We start from the raw sequence: 22,036 nt of genomic DNA on the forward strand, positions 1-22,036 counted from the left end.
TCACCAAGTAATAAAGCCGGTCGTGGCACAGGCGATCAGTGAGTCTAGAACATTTTCTCTGATGCATAAGTAGTTAGCAGCATTGTCAGGATTCCAAGGTGTAACTAAATATAGAAAGGGGTACCTTCAGATCGACATTAGGCAAGCAAGTGACAAGATGAGTGCCGCTGGACAATTTCCTGGTGCCAGCATCGCATAGCACAGCAAGTTTCTTGGAGGTAGTGTAACACTGACAGGGTTTTCATTCATAATGTGGCCTGCCAGAGATTACCTCAATCTACCGTAATTGCTCGAATCCCAGTCAAAACACACTACAGGATTCTAAGACAGAAAATTTCTGTAGTCTGTAGTCTTGTCGTATTTTGGGCATGTCTTGTGTAGTCTGCCTTGTCTTCTTTAGTCTGTCTTGTATTTTGTAGTCGGTCCTGTCTTCTGTAGTCTGTCTTGTCTTTTATAGTCTGTCTTGACTTCTGTAGTCTGTCTTGTCTTTTGTAGTCGGTCCTGTGTTCTGTAGTCTGTCTTGTCTTTTATAGTCTGTCTTGTGTAGTCTGTCTTGTCTTCTGTAGTTTGCTTTGTCTTCTGTAGTGTGTCTGGTGTAGTGCTCGTACACTGTGTAACAGTCGTTACTGTGTCACCTGTCAATTAACACAGGATTTGTGTTCTGGAGTAGGCAATGCACAAAAATGCACAGCTTGTTAATGGTCGCCTGTCAAAACAAGCTTTGTGCATTCCAGAATAATTCGTGCACAAAACCACTAGAAATGAAAATGATCAATTTTTATTTACTGTTTCGTGCTTTTTTTTCGAGCTTGCTGATGCATGCTGTCCAGCGTTGTCCTGGCCGCAGGTTCCTAGATACATCGCCCACGAGCCAAGAAAAGTGGTCTTTGTCTTGGCTGAAAAAAAGAAAAAATAGAGATCACCACTGCTACCTGCACAAAAAAAATGTGAAAGCGTTGACGCCTCCTCGACACTGGTCGCCTTTCAAATTTGGCGCCATGGTTGTTTTCTCGTTGACTTGATTGGTTATCAATTAACTCTTCTTTTACCCTCATTTCAACCCAGCAACGATTTCGTTTTCAAATTTTCCTCCATCCATCGTTACTGCCCACTCACTGAATACCTGCTCAGTCTAATTGCCTTCTCGTTCATTGCCTTTTGATTCTCAATAATTACCTAATTGCCTCTAATTTATCATTATTTTTGCTATCTCCTGGTTATGTATAGGTCACTTATCACTGGTCACATGATTGCTCATTTCGAGTTTTCAAACTTGGCGCGAAGCTTTAGCTTTGTCCATACTTCCAGTTTTTCAAACTTGGCGCTACGTTGTAGCTCCACCTACTTTCAGCGTTTTCAAATTTCGCGGCACTTTTTCCCTGGCCCAGCCACTTTTTGGACATTTTTGGCTGTAAATAATTATCCGATTACGAAATTTTCTTTTCGCGCAGCATCCGCACATCATCCTCTTCCAATTACACAACCAATCGTATGAGGCTATCTCTTCTGAGTTGCCCACAACTGCTGCGGACACGATCCCCGGCAACATAGCCTAGTAAAGTTTTAATTTTATTCAAAATGTTGTAAGACTGAACAAGGCTTACGACTGGCCGAGTTGGTACTGACTCACCTTAAAACCAGCCAGAAGACAGAACACACAAGGCATGAGCTCAAGAGGCTGGACTAACAAAAATTTCATTGAAGATTCTGATTATTTGATTTGATTTGTGAGGATTTAACGTCCCAAAGCAACTCAGGTTATGAGGGACGCCGTAGTGGAGGGCTCCAGAAATTTCGACCACCTGGGTTTCTTTAGCGTGCACTGACAACGAACAGTACACGAGCCTCTAAAATTTCGCCTTCATTGAAATTCGACTGGCGTGGCCAGGATCGAACCTGCGTCTTTTGGGACAACAGCCGAGCGCCATAACCACTGAGCCACCACGGCAGCATCATTGAAGGAAAGCCACAAAAGACCCGCGAAGAGATACGGGCACACAATAACCCAAAGCAGTGAAAGGGCGAAGTGCAATCAAAGGTCACTGGCATACTAATGAATCATCGAAAAAAGCAAATTTCTTATGGCGAAGGTTTACCGACGTCTGAGCCACATGTGTCATTAATCTTACCGATGTAGTAAGCCTCAACTATCTACCGACAGATTTATCTCTTCCGTAAAAAACTGACGTGTAGTGGAAATTAGGCGTGCAAAGATACAGGTCATCCTCAGATTTGCATTCACAAGATTTAGCGTGTAGTGCCAGATTAAAATTTGCCTACCCCCTATAGAGTGAAAGTGCTCAGTCAGGTGCAAATTCAGATATCTGCCTGTCTGCCCATATTAGTTGCAGCCATAAGGCAGTGGAACGCAATAAACTCCATTACTTTTGCAAGTGGTGAACCTTTTTTTGTGACACTGTCCATTGTGGACAAGTACCCAGTTTTATCAAGCCTTTTTTTAATTGCGGTGCAAATGACTCCTGTCTTGCACTTCGCTGTTAAGACAACATCAGCATTGCGCTTTCCCGCGAATTTCTTGAGACTGTGAAATACTGTGGAGTTAAGGTATATCAGCATCATCCGAGTATGTGTTCCTTACCCTCGAGCGAGTGAAAACATACTATGACAGGTTGTTGAGATGGGCAAGTAGGAACCCAGCTGCTTGGAAACCTGCTACAAGAATGCGTCCTCAGTAGTGATGGCATGACTTATGTAAAGCTGATGTCATGCACACGACTGCACACCCATCAAGTATTTCCATCTTTACTGACCTTAACCAGCAACAAATAGGCCTCTTCACCATCCTTCCCCAGCAACGAGTGGTCTGACTCGTAGCTAAAAAGAGCCTTCCCCGATCTTTAGCTGTAGCCCTGACAAACATGGTCATCCACAAAGCGCAGGTCTGCATCAAGAAACTGCTAAGGGTTCTGCTTAGACAATTCTGATGTAAACGACAGGCCTTGACTGCATGCCTTAAAGACTCTTAAAACATCTTGTGCCAACTTATCTGAGCCTTCGATGTCCAGAAAAATTAGGTAGTCATGAACATAACGAATTGCTACTATGCCAAGGTCTTCCAAACAGGGCTCTAATGCCTTATCGACTTTAGACAAAAAAATGTTGCTGAGCAAAGGTACGACCTGCGTGTAAATACCGCCCTGCTAACTGACAAATGCAGATTTGCAGTAAAAGGACAATGGCCCCTTGAAGCCAGCAACCGAAATCACGCAATCATCTGTAAAAGCATGTTCACTGTTCACCCTGATGCAGTTTGCACATGCCTCAGAGGTCTATCATGTGACAATGAATAGTACAGGCCCTACATGTCGATGCTCGCTGCAGAGCACCTGCCCAGGTTGCTGTCCACAAGAAACTAGAACTCCACAGAACTCCACTTTTCTGAGTTGGCAAGGCGGTATTTACATCAGAAATCAGGCATATGCAGAGGGTCCCAGGTCGCACCGTTCCTCTGCGACATTCTTCTGTCCAGAGTCGATACCGCATCAAAGCCATTTGGAAGACCTCGGCATACTAGCATTTCGTTATGTTGATTGCTACCCAATTTCTTTGCACAAGGAGGGCTCAGATAAGTTGGCACAAGACGTTTTAGAAATCTTTATGCATGCGGTCAAAGCCCATCTTTTACATCTGAATTTCACTAAGCGTAACCGTTTGTAGCTTCTTGACTTAGACCTGCGCTTTGCGGACGACCACTTATGTTGGTGCCACAGCCCAAGATCCGGAAGCCTCTTAGCTATGAGTAGAACCACTCGAGGCTGGTGAAGGACAGGTTGGCAATCGCATGCATCATGACCGCTTTATGGAAGTCATGCCATCACTGTGTTTAGAATGCATTCTCAGAGCAGGTTTTCAAGCCAATGGCACCTGGGTTCCCACTTGCCCATCTCGCGCACCTGTCAGAGCGTATTTTTACTCTCTCGAGAGAACGGAACACCATTCGCATGATGCTGACGTAGTTGAGCAGCACAAAAAGGCGGGCTCTATACCTTACCTCCACGCCATTTCGCACCGTCCGAAGAAAGTTGCACCAAAGTATGATGTTGCTGTTGTCTTGACAGCTAAAAGTGAGGTAGGAGCCCTTTGCTTCTCCGTTCAAACTAGGCTTGATACAACTACGGGTAATCGTCCGCTATGCACAGTGGCAGATAAAAAATGTCCACCACTTGCAAAAGTAAACGGGTTTTTGCGTTCCACTGCCTCGTAGCTGAAACTACTATGGGCAGACAAGCAGATATCTGAATGTGCGCCTGGCTGAGAGCACTTTCACTGTATAGAGAGGAGGCGAATTTTCACCTGACACTGCACGTTCATTCTCGTGAATGCAATCGGAGGACAACCTTTCTCTTTGCACGCCTGATTTCCGCGGCACATCAGTGGTTTAGGGAAGTGATAAATCTGTCCTGATATAGTTGAGGCTTACTACATCGGTGAGGCTAAAAACGTGCCTGGCTAAACCGTCGGTGAACCTTCACTGTAAGGAATTAGTTTTTTAGATGGTTTACTAGTATGTCAGTGCCTTTCGATTGTTTTTTGCCCTCTCACTGCTTTGGGGTTTTGCGCACGTGAATCTCTTTGCAGGTCTTCTTTTGCCGCTTTCCTTCAATAAAATTTCTGTTGTTAGACCAGCCTCGTCTTGTGATCATCTCTTCTCCTGTGTTGTGTCTTCCGGCTGGTTTTAGGATGTAATACTGAATGCCGGAAGACAGCCATTTTAGAGTCAAGCGCACTTATAATGGCCCCAGATATAATGAATGTTCATTTATTACAAAAATAGTGCTTTCTTCATTAATTTATGCATGAAGTATATGACACTGAATCAAAATAAAAGAAAAGGACTAACCATCATGGCCAAACTGCAGTTACAGAAAACAAGGGGACACCATAAACCTGCCTCACATGCAAAAGCTTGCACTTCAGCATCTTGAATAAACAGCGCGAACAAAGACGAGCACAAAAGACAAGAAAGCTAACGACACGGCGCTGACTAACAACTGAGGGTTTATTGCTGATCACACAAGTATAAATACATAGATGTCGGCAATGAGGGAAAGGTTTACGAAGTGCAAAAAAACCAACAACAAAACATAAATGTGACAATGTGTTTTTGGATTTTTGCACTTCGTAAACCTTTCCCCCATTGCCGACATCTATGTATTTATACTTGTGTGATCAGCAATAAACCCTCAGTTGTTAGTCAGCTCCGTGTCGTTCGCTTTCTTGTCTTTTGTGCTCGTCTTTGTTCGCGCTGTTTATTCAAGATGCTTAACCAACTGGCCCGCCAAAACGTGTTATTGCACTTCAGGCCAATCCAGAAATCAGATCAGATTGCTTCCCAAACTGCATAACACTGCCACGCAAAGAATGTGACAGGCAATAAAGGAGCAACAAAAAAGCGAACTGTAAGTAGCAGCCAATCTCATGCAGACAAGCTACAAGGTCAGGCCAACATCGACGTGGAAAGAGAAATTTGAAAAAAAAGCCACAACAAGCACATAATTTTTAAGGTTTTCACAGCACACTGAGCCCTTTAAATGGCAAATACTTTCCTGAAAAACATAACAGAAGCAGCAATTTTTTTTGGCAATCAATTTTTTTCATGTACTTCATTATTTTTGAAGCATGGGCAGGTGTAGAGTAGTCAGTTTAGTGCATGCATCCCTAAGCAATGCCATGCCAAAAACTGTACTTACAGAAAAAGCTTGCCTTACTGAGTGAATACCACTGGCCATCCGCTAATATTTCCCAGCCTGCTCCAGGTCCGTGGCACAAATCACACGCAACTTGGTGGCTTGCACAACTTCCATGAAACTCTTGGTCTTTAGCTGGAAAAAAAATTGAGGAATCAGCGAGATATCAAATTTTACATGCATTGCTTTGTTTCAATGACCGATTAAGAAAAAAACAGCGGTTGCTGTGAGTGCAACTATTTTTTCACACTAGCTTTCTACAGCAAACCACGTTTATCGCAACCTAATTCACACTGACTTGCTGCAGGGTCCCAGCACTACTGTGTATAGCTCTATGGTTTCAAATGCTTGATAGCTCTGAGCCCTTGGGCTTGCACTCGTTAATGCAGAAAACCTCGTAAAAGGCAACCAGAGCTTCGAGCTTTAAGCCATAGGTATTCAGAAGCTCAGCGGTCTGTGGGAGAACTTTTGGCTGGGTGACACAGTAACAAATGCTGCTCCAGTTACTTTCACTCCATTGCAAAAAACTTGCACAGCAGAGACCTGCCCTCCATTTTGCATTGCAGAAACAATCACTGAAATTCAAAGCACGCATACTAAATGCACACCTGCCTTCCAACACAGCTTCATAATAATGGGTATAAGTATTGGAATGAAATACCAGTCAGTACATGTAGTTTTCAATTTATCCAAAAATTATAAGCAACCGAAAAAAATAAACATTAAAAGGGAAATAACCAGAATTGTTTAAAAAATCTGTCAGAAGAATTATGTGACATCCATTACACTCCAGCAGTTCTTCGGCTTTGTGCACCTTCAAACCACACTTTCTTACAGGCAAATTTGCACAGAAATTGGGTTTACCCTGATCTTTAAGAATCTTTTTTGGTGCAACAGTAGGGAAAAACCAGGTTTTACCCAAAAACGAAGGGTCCTACACATTTGCATCACAAGCCCAGATGGTGCACTTGAGTTGCCTCTTATGCAAGAAACAGGAACAGAGATATTGCTACGGTTGTGCTTGTGCTTGGAACGCTCGTGCTTGGTGCGCTCGCGCTTGGAACGCGAAGAGGACGAAGTGCGTTTCTGCTGCTGGGCTTCGCGTGCCCGGTTGTTCGGCTGCGTGGCTGTAAGCTGTTTCCCTGTAAATATATTTTTCCCTTTTGGTGTGCACATCTTCACGTTACATTATTGGTGGAGGTGCGGGGTACAGCCACAGCAAGCACGGAACTTCGCAGCGGTCGTCAGCTCGCCGGCTCTTCAACCATGACCAGCGAAGGGGCCGCTCCATCGGCGTCCGCCAACCCGGCGTTCATCATTGCCCATCCGAGAGATCCTGGGACCTTCAACGGAACGGACGGCGTCGACGTGGAGGACTGGCTCGCAATGTACGAGCGCGTGAGCACACACAACAGGTGGGACCCGACCCTAAAGTTGGCCAACGTCATCTTCTACCTGACGGGCACTGCCAGGGTATGGTTCGAGACCCACGAGGATGAACTCACCAGCTGGGATCTCTGCAAGCGCAAGCTTTGTGACCTGTTTGGTAAGCCATTCGGGCGTCAGCTCGCTGCGAAGAAGGAGCTCGCATGCCGTGCACAAACGTCCACAGAGTCCTATGTATCATACATTCAGGACATATTAGCTCTCTGCATGAAAGTCGACGCCACTATGTCAGAGTGCGACAAAGTAGGTCACGTGCTCAAAGGCATCGCAGATGACGCCTTTAACCTTCTTGTATACAAGGACTGCGGAACGGTTGACGCAATCATCAAGGAATGCCGCCGGTTCGAACAAGCGAAGAGCCGCCGAATTTCTCCGCAGTTCACGCGGTTGCCGAATACGACTGCGACGCCGTCCTGTGTAGACTCGACTCCACCGAGCCGTCTGCCGACATCTGAGAGCCTGACACGGCTTGTGCGCCAAGAAGTAGAGGCAATGTTCCCCGTTGCGTTTCATCCACCCGCAACAGACAGTACTCCAGCAGTATCCCTTATACAGGCTGTCGTTCGCAAAGAATTTGCCAATCTTGGGATTCAACCTGTTTGCTCAGTTAGTGCCCCATATGCTCGCCGCATGTCCCCGGAGCTCGGTTCTGAACCTGCATACTACCCTCGACGCAGCCGCAATCCAGATGGATGGAGAACACCTGATGACAGGCCCATCTGCTTTAACTGCTCCCGAGTTGGCCACATATCTCGACACTGCCGAAGCCGTCCGTCCTCGACCTACAGCCACTACCCGCCGGGTTCTGCATATTCCCGCCGCTCTCCCTCGCCCTCAGAAACGACCTCTTCTGGCCACAACGCTCAGACCCCGCTTACCAACCGTTCGTCGTCACCTCAGCGCCGTCGATCTCCATCGCCCCGACCTCGCCGCCCTTCGTCGCCGGCCCCATATGCCCGCTCCCGGTCGGAAAACTGATGGCTGCAGCGTCTGGGGGTGATGCTGCTCTGACGACCCGACCAGAAAACCCTCCTTTAACTCTTCATGCTCATCGGAACATCCTTAACGTCGACGTGGACGGGGTCCCTGTTACCGCTCTGATCGACACTGGAGCGCACGTCTCAGTCATGAATGCTCGTCTTCGCCGTCGCCTAAGGAAAGTGCTCACTCCTGCCCCCTCAACTGTAGTCCGTGTTGCAGATGGCGGTATGTCTATTGTCGTCGGAATGTGTACTGCTCGTGTTTCAATAGCCGGCCGCCATACTTCTGTGCTCTTCACTGTCCTCGAACACTGCCCTCATGACATCATTCTCGGCCTTGACTTTCTCACCGACCATTCCGCCCTTATAGATTGCGCCACAGGCATCGTTCAACTCGCTCTACCTGTTCCTTCAGAGCCACCGGATCCAATTGTTCACCGACTGTGCACCGCCGACTTTGTCTGCCTGGACCCCGATGCCGCCACTTATGTCCGTTTCTCCTCGGTCCCGCCAGTTCCCGATGGTGACTACATCATTACTCCGGTTCCTGATGTGCCCTTTACACGCAGTGTGGCCCTTGCGCATACAGTTGTCACCATGTCGGCAAATCAAGCGTCCCTTCCGGTTCTCAACTTTGCCTCTTACGTTCAGCCGCTCCCACAAGGTATGTCGCTCGCCACGCTGTGCCCTGCTGCCGAATGCGTCGTATCGGCGGTGAGAAGCGTCCCACCCTCGTCGAACTGCCGCGACTCTGACGTCCCACCACCTGATGAATATGCAAAAATGATTGCTGCTGACCTCTTACCAGGGCAAGCTCACGACCTTCGGTCTCTTCTGTCGTCTTTTCGCGACATCTTTGACTTCGATGACCGCCCTTTGGCTCGAACATCTGTGGTCACGCATCGCATCAACACCAGTGACGCAGCTCCTATTCACAGACGACCCTACAGAGTGTCCAGTACAGAACGCACCATCATACAGCAAGAGGTGGACAAGATGCTCAGTAAAGACATCATAGAGCCCTCGTCGAGTCCTTGGGCCTCACCAGTTGTGCTGGTTAAAAAGAAGGACGGCAGCTGGCGCTTTTGCGTTGATTACCGGCACCTAAACAACATAACAAAAAAAGACGTCTATCCACTCCCAAGAATAGACGATGCTTTGGACTGCCTTCACGGAGCCAAATTTTTCTCTTCAATTGACCTTCGGTCCGGGTATTGGCAAATCTCTGTTGATGACAATGACCGCGAAAAGACGGCATTCGTCACACCGGACGGCTTATATCAGTTTAAAGTTATGCCATTCGGTCTCTGTAATGCGCCAGCTACCTTCGAAAGAATGATGGACTCCTTGCTTCGCGGCTTTAAATGGTCCACATGTCTATGTTACCTCGACGATGTTGTGGTTTTTTCGCCCACGTTTACCACGCACCTCGAAAGACTGGCGAGCATTCTTTCTGTCTTCCGTCGAGCCGGGCTACAGCTCAATTCGTCGAAATGTCAATTCGGTCGCCGCCAACTCACCATTCTCGGACATCTAGTCGACGCTTCTGGTGTCCGCCCGGATCCTGTTAAAGTTAAAGCCGTCAAGGACTTCCCTATTCCCCAGTCGTCTACGGATGTGCGCAGCTTCGTCGGCCTCTGCTCGTACTTCCGCCGTTTCATCAAAAATTTTGCCGGTACCGCTCGCCCCCTGACCGACCTTCTAAAGAAAGACACCCCTTTTACCTGGGGCCCTGCCCAAGAGGAGGCCTTTTCTTCGCTAGTCGACTTACTCACCTCCCCACCTATTCTGGCCCATTTTGATCCGTCGGCTCCGACTGAAGTTCGCACAGACGCCTGCGGTTATGGGATTGGCGCCGTGCTAGCCCAACGTCACCAAGGGCAAGAACGCGTTATTGCATATGCCAGCCGCCTCCTTTCTACAGCTGAGCGAAATTACTCAATTACAGAGCGCGAGTGTCTAGCTCTTGTTTGGGCCGTAGCTAAGTTCCGACCGTACCTGTTTGGCCGTCCATTCTCCGTAGTGACCGATCACCACGCCCTTTGTTGGCTGTCTTCACTGAAAGACCCCACAGGCCGGCTCGGACGTTGGACGTTGCGCCTCCAAGAGTATTCTTACACTGTTCATTACAAGTCAGGGCGTCTCCATCAAGACGCCGACTGCCTGTCTCGGCACCCTGTAGAGCCGCCTGATCCTGGAGACAACGACCTCGGCCCGTGCCTCTTCGCTATCTCCGATCTGGTTAACATCGCGAACGAGCAGCGACAAGACTCTTCCTTGCGTATTCTCATTGATCGCCTCAACTGTGCCAGCCGAGATCCTTCATTGCAACTGTTCGTCATTCAGGATGGCGTCCTATACCGCCGCAACCTTCGTCCTGACGGACCTCCGCTCCTGCTAGTCGTTCCCCAGCCTCTCCGTTCATCTGTCCTAGCGGAACTACACGACCTACCGACCGCAGGCCACCTCGGCGTCTCCCGCACATACGATCGGGTCCGACGCCGCTTCTTTTGGCCTGGTCTGTACCGCTCTGTTCGGCGTTACGTTGCCTCCTGCGACCTCTGTCAACGCAGGAAGAGACCATCAACGTTGCCTGCTGGCCTTCTACGGCCTATTGACGTACCTCTCGAACCATTCTACCGTGTTGGACTCGACCTTCTCGGACCTTTCCCGACCTCCTGCTCCGGCAACCGTTGGATTGCTGTCGCGACCGACTATGCGACCCGGTACGCTATCACGCGTGCGTTACCAACAAGTTGCGCAACCGATGTCGCCGACTTCCTATTGCAGAACGTAATCCTTCACCACGGCGCTCCACACCAATTGCTGACGGACCGCGGCCGCTACTTTTTGTCCCGAGTAGTTGACGATATCCTCCGGTCCTGTGGCACGCAGCATAAGCTCACTACAGCTTACCATCCCCAGACGAACGGGCTTACCGAGCGCCTCAACAGGACTCTGACCGATATGCTATCCATGTATGTCTCGCCCGACCACCGCGATTGGGACGTTGCCTTGCCTTATGTAACATTTGCTTATAATTCGTCGCGGCATGATACCACCGGCTATTCTCCTTTCTACCTTCTGTTTGGTCGGCATCCTGCGCTGCCATTGGATACATTACTACCGAGTTCTACTGCCTCGACCACAGAGTATGCACGTGACGCCATCTCCCGAGCAACTATGGCCCGTGAAATCGCCCGAGACCGGCTCACCGCATCTCAGACCTACCAGAAGTCAGTTTACGACCGCCGGCATCGCCCAGTACACTATCCGCCGGGCTCACTCGTCCTCCTTTGGTCTCCTTCTCGCCATGTCGGTCTCTCTGAGAAACTTCTACGTCAGTACAGTGGCCCTTATCGAGTTCTCCGTCAGGTGACCGACGTGACCTACGAGATTACACCTCTTCATGCTCCGACGTCGTCCACTAGCCCTTTGACTGACGTCGTTCATGTAGTCCGTCTCAAACCGTACCACACGCCTGCTACATCATCCACTTAGCACCGGGACGGTGCTTTTGCCGCCGGGAGTTATGCTACGGTTGTGCTTGTGCTTGGAACGCTCGTGCTTGGTGCGCTCGCGCTTGGAACGCGAAGAGGACGAAGTGCGTTTCTGCTGCTGGGCTTCGCGTGCCCGGTTGTTCGGCTGCGTGGCTGTAAGCTGTTTCCCTGTAAATATATTTTTCCCTTTTGGTGTGCACATCTTCACGTTACAATATCTTGACTAAATCGAAAAAAGAGGAAGTGCAATGCAAGTGTAATGCAGAGAACTACTAAAACACTGGGAGGATTCCAAGAGTAGGTGAATGCATGAATGGGTGGCAATCAGATGGCTAAATGAGATTAGAAAATTTGAGGAAAAAGGGTGGTAGCATGTGGCACAGTTAACAGTTGCCTAAAATGAACTGGAGAACCATTGTCCTGCACTAATTTTAACAGCACATTCACACGACAGACAAAATCACTAACTCCAGGAACGGATTGCGCATCATGCGACTCAATGTCAATCACCACTGCAAATGGCACCATCACCGCTTGCTGCACATGAGGAAAAGTAGACGTATTTTTGCTCTCAACTTTGAGCAGCAGCCAGCTGCGCTTTTAAGAGCAAAGCTCTGAAATACGGCAACATTGGCACTTTGTTTTACTGCACTTTGTTTTACTGACATGAGGGTGCTCATGAGCGTGCAAGTCCCATGTTTGTTTTGCACCAAATGCGTTAATTGCGAGGTATGTTTAACTAAAGAGGGGCATCTAACATAATAATAATAATAATAATAATAATAATAATAATAATAATAATAATAATAATAATAATAATAATAATAATATTATATTTTATTCACTTCCATTCACAAGTACATGCTCTAGCCCGCGTAAGCGTTATCGCTTGTGTGCGTACCTGGGCAGCCGGGGTGTGAAGTACATGATTCAGTGAAATAAAAATAGAAACACAAAAATAGAGGTCGAACAAGACAGACTCACAAATTGCTTCCGCGATGCAATAAAATAGAAACACAAAAAACACACAAAAGAGCTCGAACCAGACAGACACAGAAATTGCAAGGCGAACACATGTACAAGAAACGTGGAGTGCAAGAAAGCATTCCACAATTATCACTTTCATGCATGAAATGACAACGCTGAGAACATGGAAAAAAATAGATCAAAAATTTGTCACTCAATATTACTATTCAACCACGACCGAAGAAACTTGTTAATTTGTTTTAATTCATTAATGCTCGGGGCGGTTTGTATCTTATTGAAGTAATAAGGAACATAATGACTGCGGGTTTTTTTCCATAATTAGTGTAAATCTGTGGTATGACGTATTTTTCCGACTGACGGAGAGGCCGTAATTTGATGTTGTCGATTTTAAAGACGCTGTGGAAGAAATATTTTTGCAATATGTCAAAAATAAATTTCTTGTGTACAGGTAGCATCTCAAAATGTTCCATACTAGCTATAACTGCGTTATCATGACAGCTAGTTCCGTAGGCGAGATTAGATGCAAATCTGTACAGTATGCGGCTTAGTATGTTTAATTTATATAATGATGCGGTTCTGTAAATTGTTATTCCATATCGCAATATGGATTCTCCTAACACTTTATAAACCATTTTTCGAACCGACACATCGCAAATAGATCGTAGGGCATACATATAAACACACACCAGACGCAAACGTTTGGCTAGCTCTTGAATATAAAAATTCCATGAGAGAGTTTCATCAAATGTCATGCCAAGATACTTGAAGTTCGATTTAAGTTCCAAAGGTGGGCATGAACAGTATGAACAATTCTTATCGTGAAGATATATATTAGAGCATATTTTAAGTTGTTTGTATGGACTATGAAAACAAAGAAGGCAGGTTTTTGAGATATTAGTATAAATCTGATTAGCGTTGAACCATTCTATCAAAAAATGAACATCCCGTTGCATCCTGCTGCATGCTTCTTTATAAGTTTCACTTGGTATCACCAGAGCAGTGTCATCTGCATATAAAAAAATCTGAGAGCTTAAAGGAAGATAGGTCACGTCATTGACGTAAATATTGAATAATAAGGGTCCTAAAACTGAGCCCTGAGGAACACCGGTAGAAACGCGTAACATTGTACTATATGATTCGCCTATTCGAACGCATTGTTCTCGATCAGTAAAATAGCTCTTGAAAAATGACATATAAGGACCTCTGAAACCAAAATTATCGAGTTTGGCTAATAGTAAATTATGGTTAATAGTATCAAACGCTTTTTGCAAATCAATAAAAAGTGTAAGGACAATGTTATTTTTATCTATTTCTTTACAGATTAAATCATGAAAATCTTCTAGTAGGCTTATGGTACTTTTACCTTTGCGAAAACTATACTGGGCGGGATTTAGTAGATGGTACTTATCACAAAAGGACGTCATGCTGGCGTGTACAATTTTCTCCATGATACAAGCGATGGCGGACAAGATCGCAATTGGCCTGTAATTATTAAAATCTCTTTTAGAGCCTTTTTTGTGCAAAGGTCTTATTAAAATTATTTTCATATGCCTATGAATGTGTCCTGTTGTGAAAGTTTCATTGATAATATAAAGTAATATGGTTTTAAATCTGTCAAAATGCACTATGAGATCCCTCATCCTAACACCATCATACCCTGGCGATTTTGTGATTGACATTGTTTTGAATACATCCCGTAATTCTAGCTCAGTAACAGTAGGCATGTAAGCTGAATGGGTGTTCGAAGTAGCAGCCGTGGCTTTCCTCATTGATTTTCCCTGTTTACACAAGAAGGAAATAGATTCTACAAAGCGCCTATTGAATTTGGTGGCCAAGTCTACGTTGTTTTCATCTGGAAATGCTTGTTCTAAGACGTCATCAATGCTTTTCTTGGGTGGTTTTCCTATAGTGTTCTGCACTAAGTTCCATGTTTTTTTTCCATCCTTACTGCATGCCGAAAATTTATTTAGTTGGTACTGTTTTTCTGCCAGTCGTATTTTCGCTGTGATTTTATTCCTCAGCTGCCTGAATTCCTCCCTTAGAGCAATGTCATGTGGGTGGTCATTGCACCTTCTTAAAAGTTTACTTTTAATATAGGATAATTCAATGATTTCTTTGTTTACCCAAGGACTTGCCTTATTTCTACGTTTCATCCGGACCTTTGTTTTTGAGGCGTTATGTTAAGTGGAAGCCCACGGGGCCGATGCCCCCCCCCCCCCACCCGCACCTGTTACCAGGAACGATCATGCCCGGGGGAGGGGGGGGATCGAGGAATGTACGTCGAGGCGTGACGCCCGCGCTTAGGGTGAAAGGCGGCACTAATCCCTTCTGTCCCGACGCGTGGCAACCGGTGGATCGAATGCGCATGCAGCGAGCTGCGCATTCCACTGGGCTCGGGACAGCCCACGGGGACAATGCCCCCCCCCCCCCCCCGCACCTGTTACCAGGAGCGATCATGCCCGGGGAGGGGGGGGGGAATCGAGGAATGTACGTCGAGGCGTGACGCCCGCTTAGGGTGAGAGCTGCGCATTCCACTGGGCTCGGACCGGCGAGCCCTGGGCTCCGCCCACTAGTACATACGATGCATTTGCTTTGCTATTGGTCCAAATTGGGCGAGAGCTAGATTACTCAAGCTCCGGCTAATTATCGAAGGGGTTAAAACCCGCGGGAAACGACGACTTGAGACGAGCGCGCCGAGAGTCAAGCTCGGCCGTTTTTAACAGCCTTTCTTTAAACTGCCTTTTCTTTAAACTGCCTTGTCATCACTGCCTTGTATTTCGGTCCCGTCTTTAATAAATAAGTTTTGTTCTAAGAAGTTGGAATTGCTGCCCCAACCGGCAACGTGTCGCCGGACGAAGACCTGAAGTACTCTTCGTACTGCTAAAGGCCGTTCCCATCAGTAGGAGGGCGAGAAAGTTTAACTGGTGCCGTGACCAGGACCGTCTGAGCGGCTTCCTGCAGAGCGGTTGGAGGCAGTACCTTCCTGAAGATTGACGGAGCACAAAATCTTGGTGAGAAGCCCCGGGGACCAAGGTCCATGTGAGGCGATAGCCTTGTGCGAGGCCTCGGAGTCAAGGCTCCACGTCAGCACTGACAGCGAGGAAGCGGACCGACGGAGCGTAGCGCGGCGACTTCGGCGGCATCTGTGGCTGGCGACTTCATCGGCCTAGAGGACGTGACGGGCACCGCAGTGAGCACCGGTGGGACTCCCACCCCTTCCGCCACCAGCTGAACGTGGACAGCGGAAAGACAGACACCGACCCAGCGCAGCCCGAACAAGAAGTCTGCAGAACACAGGTGGGCCCTTTCCCGTTTTCTCCGGGAACGCGATGTCAGTCACTACCCGAGCACAGAGGTTGCGCGTGGGAAGTCAAAACGCTAGTGACACGGACTCTGACGGGGAAGACACGGAGAACGTGACGATTATGGATGGGCAGAGTGCTAACACCCCGGCGTGTGACAGCAGCCAGGGTAGCACGCGCTTGAGGGAGCAGGAGCTCGAGATTGAAGCTCTTAGGCTAAAAATTCAGCTCCAGACGCTGATTCAGAGAGGTCAGAGCACCTCGGGAAATGGCAGCAGAAGGGAAAAATTGGGCCGGCACGCGGATGATCTAAGGGCAGTCCTCGCGCCAATGCCACAGTCGGAAGACCTCATTCCTGCATGGTTCAAAAGCGCCGAAAATATGATAAGGGCCTGCGAGATCTCGAATGACATCGCGGGGCCAATTATAATGCCCTTCCTGAATGAAAAAACTTGGTCACTCGTGGCTAACCAGTCGGTCGACACGGTAATGAGTTTCGAGGAAATTCGGGAGCTAGTACTCGCGGAGCTCAGATTGACTGCTGAAGAATACAAGCGGAGGTTCTACACTTGTAGAAAAGATGCCGAAAGCTGGGGTCAGTTTGTCACCCAATTGGACGTAACGCTTGGATACTACTTGCAAAGTAGGAAAGTGAGAACATTAGAGGACGTTCGGGCCTTAATGGTGGCAGACCGCGCTAAGCAGACTATGCCAGACAAAATGCGCGAGTACATTCTCCAACAGGAGACAGATAAGTGGTTGAAACCCAAGGAGCTTGCGCAACTTGACGAACAATATGAAGACAGTAGGCGTGGGCGCTGTCAAGGGGCTGCAGAGGAGCCGAAAAAGTATGAGGCAAAGCCGCGCGAGCCACGGAACCAAGGAAATCGATCTAAGCGCTAAGCAGACTATGCCAGACAAAATGTGCGAGTACATTCTCCAACAGGAGACAGATAAGTGGTTGAAACCCAAGGAGCTTGCGCAACTTGCCGAACAATATGAAGACAGTAGGCGTGGGCACTGTCAAGGGGCTGCAGAGGAGCCGAAAAAGTATGAGGCAAAGCCGCGCGAGCCACGGAACCAAGGAAATCGATCTAAGGACGAGCACAGGGAACCGCCAAAATGCTATGGCTGTGGTAAATTCGGTAACGTGCAGTGGAACTGCCCACAGAAGAGGCCCAATGTAGGGTCTGGTAATGAGCTAGGTCGTCACCAGCAGGACGCAAAAATGACAGCGAGAGCCGCGGTCGAAAACGTAACGCGAGCTGATGTTGTGTATGGGCGCGTCCCTCAAGGCCCATTAAGCATCCTTCAAAAGACATGGACAGGGAACTGGACACCACCTACGGGCCTAAATAAGGCTACGTCAGAGTATCTGATCAAGCTGCGGCAGCAAATGGCTGAAGTAGCAGAGAGGGTAGATCACCAAATCAAGCAGCTGCAGAAAGCGTATGCGGAGAAATACAATCTAAGGGCACGGGCTAAAGGGTTCTGTGAGGGTGAGGAAGTCCTCGTGTTAGATACGAACCAGCAGAACAAGATGCGATCTAAATGGGCGGGCCCAGCAACGATTAAAGAGCATAGACGACCAGATAGCTATGTTGTCAAGTTCAGAGATGGTTCTGAGCTGTGGGTGCACGACAATAGACTAAGAAGATATTACGCCAGAGTGAACAACGTAGGCGTAATTTTTTAGTCTGACGGAGAGTTTGGGGATATAAAAGGTGTTCCGGAATTGCATAGTGGGAGTTGCACCTTTAAATCCACACTACATGAGTCCACGCATCTGACCCAGGAACAAATCAGGGAGCCGCCTGTGCTAGGTAGATGGATCAGACATCGCGGGCCAAGGAACGTCCGGGACGGTGGCCCAACCTGAGTGTGTGTGTGTGAGTGCTTGTGGACTGACATCTCAAGTGCATTAATGGTGGACTCCTTGTGTGATGAGTGTTTAGACTGTTATTTGCTCGCAAAGAGAAAAATATGTAAATCTGAGTGTAGATGCATGCAACAAGATATCCTTGTGAACCTACTCTCTTTGCTATTGCCATAAGTAGGATGTGAAGTGCCCCTCCTTGGTTTGCGTTTTTTTTTGTGCTGGTACTTGTGCTTTCGCGCATTTTGTATGCTGTTGAAGGCCGGACGCTTTGTGTTATTGTGGGCTTCGGTATGTTGTTTGTACAGCAAGTGTCCCCCAACATTCTTGGTGGGAACCGGTGGATCGAATGTGCATGCAGCGAGCTGCGCATTCCACTGGGCTCCGGACAGCCCACGGGGACAATGCCCTCCCCCCCCCCGCACCTGTTACCAGGAGCGATCATGCCCGGGGAGGGGGGGGGGGAATCGAGGAATGTACGTCGAGGCGTGACGCCCGCTTAGGGTGAGAGCTGCGCATTCCACTGGGCTCGGACCGGCGAGCCCTGGGCTCCGCCCACTAGTACATACGATGCATTCGCTTTGCTATTGGTCCAAATTGGGCGAGAGCTAGATTACTCAAGCTCCGCCCAATTATCGAAGGGGTTAAAACCCGCGGGAAACGACGACTTGAGACGAGCGCGCCGAGTCTCAAGCTCGGCCGTTTTTAACAGCCTTTCTTTAAACTGCTTTTTCTTTAAACTGCCTTGTCATCACTGCCTTATATTTCGGTCCCGTCTTTAATAAATAAGCTTTGTTCTAAGAAGTTGGAATTGCTGCCCCAACCGGCAACGTGTCGCCGGACGAAGACCTGAAGGCCGTTCCCATCAGTAGGAGGGCAGGAAAGTTTAACTCGTTAGAAATTGATTTTAATTGCTCAACAAGAAGTTCATAAGCATCTAAGTGATTGTGCTGTAAGAGCGAATTGCAGTCAAACGACTTAGTTTATCTACTTTGCCATTGTTAATTACAAGCCTATCCGCAGGTTGCTGCTGTGCCTCTATTTTACTCTCTTTTAGCACCGTAAGAGAAATAAAATGATGATCAGCAACTTTTTCTTTGATAATACAGCCCCACGTCTCCTGTTCCATCACGGTTGTACTCATATGGTCAATGCATGTCTGTGTTAATCTACTGCCAAGAAATTCTTCTCGCGTGTAGCCTTGAATTTTATTCTCCAAACCAAAACTAGCCAACAACGTTAAGTATTCACTTACGCCTACTTTGCCAGTTACAGAAATATTAATATTGAAGTCTCCAGTAAGAATCACACGTTTGTTTACTCCATATCTTTTAAGGAAACTAGCCAGCTCCTCTAAAAAAAAACTACAATATTTTTGCTAGGAGGTCTGTAGATAGCACAAACTAACAATTCCTCATCACAGTTTGTAAGATTAAGAGCTATAACTTCTGCTTCATCAAAATCAACTTTCAAGCGTTCACAAAACCAAGAGTTTTTAACAAAAACTAACACTCCCCCACCACGTTTGTCCTCCCTGCACAATGGATATGATTGATAGTTGTGTATATTATAAAGAGATGATTCAAAATCACGGATATTGATCTCAGTAAATGCTATGACATCCAGAACAGCTCAATAATTCTCAAGGTATATTTGCAACATGTCCCAATGTTTGTGAAGGCTTCTCACATTTGCATGGATAACATCAAAACTTATGCAGGGTTGGACCGATACAAATTCCCGGCGTATCTCCATCCATTCACAAAATGAACGCACACTCGCAGCCATCACGTTATCTTGATCAAATCCACTTCGTTTTCAACAAAAATAACAGGGGCACCTTCAATATTCCTTACAAATATACGACCGTTTCGCACCCAAACATATTTGTACTGTTTTTCAGTTGCAAGACGCTTTGCCATCCATCGAAGCTTCTTAGTTAGGTATGTTAGATTTTCATTGATGTAAATGTTCTCATCCTTGAGTGTGGTTCGTTTCACAAGCCACTTTTCTCTTGTTTCCCTCCTGGTGAAACGTACTAATATGGGAGCCTCAGCATCTGCTTTGCCTTTGATCCTGTGCACTGTTTCGATTTCCTCATTGCTTGGAATGGGGAGTTCAAGTCTACCTGCAATTGAACTTATTACTGTTTTCAAGTTTTCGTTCTCGTTGTACTTGACACCGTGTATCTCCAAATTATTGCGCCTTGAATAGGATTCCAATCTATTCACCTCCATTTCCAGCTGAGAAAGCCTAGTGTCCTTTACTAGCAGTTGAGCCTCCAGATCAGTAGTTTTTTTCTTTAGCTCCTTTACTTCTTGCTTCTGTGATTCGAGATTTTCAAGCACTTCATCGTACTTAGAAGAGAGTAAATCAAGCGATTCTTCCATGCACTGCATCGTTACTCCTTGCTTTTGAAGATTTTCATTGGTGGTATCATGTTTAGCCAGTTGTTCCTCCTGTTTTCTTTCAAGTTCGTCTAAACGGCGCAGGACAATGTCTAACTTTGACATGACGTCAGACAAAGAAGGTTGATCACAATCTGCCGTCGAGCTCCCACGCCCATAGCCAGGCTCGCTTGCAGTCAAACGTGTTTTACGTTTAGCGCATGTGGGGCACAGCCAACTACGGATGTCTTCTGCTGACATGCTTTTCAGGGTAGTCTTTGTGACACCTGAACATTTGCCAGTGTGATAAGGGTTATCACAATCGCTGCAGCGAATACTCTGGCTATCAGGGTCAAGAGCTTTCAGGCACGCGAGGCAATCACTTTTAAACATCCTGAATACAAAGTTTTGCAGTCCGGCGGAGCAGGAAAAAAAACTTACTAAAGGCCGCTCTTACCTACACAAGCGAAGAAACAGCGTTATTCCACGGTCACGTACTCCGCCGGACTGCACTCGTTGACAAGCTGCGGTGGCTTTTTAAGCTTCTTTGCCCGGTGTCGTCGGCCTGGATTGGGTGCCCCCTGGATGACGTACTTGTGCCGTAGCCCGTGTAGCCATGAGCGCTCACGTGGAATCTTGTTCCAGGCTGTGCTGATAACGGCGTCGATGATGGAAGCAGCCGAAGCAGGGAAACACCCACGAAGCAGCGAGACGGCAATCTGGTCTATACACAAGCGAAGAAACAGCGTTATTCCACGCTCACGTACTCCGCCGGACTGCCGGATGGGCATCAGCCCTCCGCTAGGGCAGCTCTTCATTACTTCCCTTCTATATCCCTCCCTTATATCACGGTTCAAGTGTCCACCAAAATGTCAGACAGTTACTGTTACATTTCCTTCAATTTTCCTTCAACTAATTTTAAATTTTTCAAGAATGCAGCTTTAAGAAGGTAGAGGTACAAACTGTGCAGTATAACCATATGCTATGGCAATAAACCAGCAATAAGTCTGTGCTGACAGCAGCTTGCCCAGTGCAATGCAAGGATGCTATGCCATACAAAGATTGGTGTCATCGTGCAATGTTACATTACTGACTGACAAATTGTTCTCTCTATCAGAAATACTGGTAAACCATCATTGTTGAGCACAATGTTTTTAAAGAGATAAATGAACATATAGGTTCTTTTCGAGGACACACATGCATACCAGGCAACACGTGTGCAATGTAAAAGCACGTATATGTTAACAGCAGCTGCGTCAAGAGCTACATCAGTGACTATACTTTGTACAAGTCTACAGGTCCGGTATTTATAAGCTGAGGTACTGCTGTGAAGTGCATGTAGAGTTTGCATGCATTTCTAAACCTAGCTTCAAGCCTATGTTGAAAATATGTTTCTAAATAGGCAGCTAAGATATGCATCACTGAAAAATAATAACTACCATGAACGGATCAGGAAGGATGACACAGCCGAATGCAGGAAGCACGCATGGCCCAATAGATGCTGGCCGCTGGCAACTGCAAATAAATACATCCAGAGCAACAGCTGTCAGTGGCTGTAGCCATGTCATGAATGACAAGAGAGGAAATCGTCTACTGCTTTAAAAACTAAAATTAGATGCAATATAAGTAAATAAAAACCAATGAGCTAGCCCATGACAAAAGAAATGAACAGAGTTTATGTAATGCACGCATATACATTCTTTGAGAAGAGTCACAGTGACTGTTATAACCACACTGAAAGATGAGCTCGCTGAAATACCGCACACCAATATGAATATAGGATGTGCAGGTTTTCATTATTTCCTATCATGGTGCCTTGCACCAATGTCTAGGTAATAAATTGAAAGTTG

General features: G+C 47.0%; 1 long non-coding RNA gene across 1 annotated transcript; it reads right to left on the reverse strand.

Annotated features, from left to right (window-relative positions):
* Window positions 1-762: 762 nt before the first annotated feature.
* LOC144119419 (uncharacterized) lies at window positions 763-20,905 on the reverse strand. The gene is made up of 3 exons (XR_013312357.1): window positions 20,644-20,905; window positions 5,712-5,843; window positions 763-896 (listed from the first exon to the last, which is right to left on the reverse strand). It is a non-coding gene; the product is annotated as an uncharacterized LOC144119419 (long non-coding RNA).
* Between the last annotated feature and the right edge of the window lie 1,131 nt (window positions 20,906-22,036).

The sequence above is a fragment of the Amblyomma americanum genome, chromosome 2 (assembly GCF_052857255.1).
Source record: "Amblyomma americanum isolate KBUSLIRL-KWMA chromosome 2, ASM5285725v1, whole genome shotgun sequence".
NCBI lineage: Eukaryota > Metazoa > Arthropoda > Arachnida > Ixodida > Ixodidae > Amblyomma > Amblyomma americanum.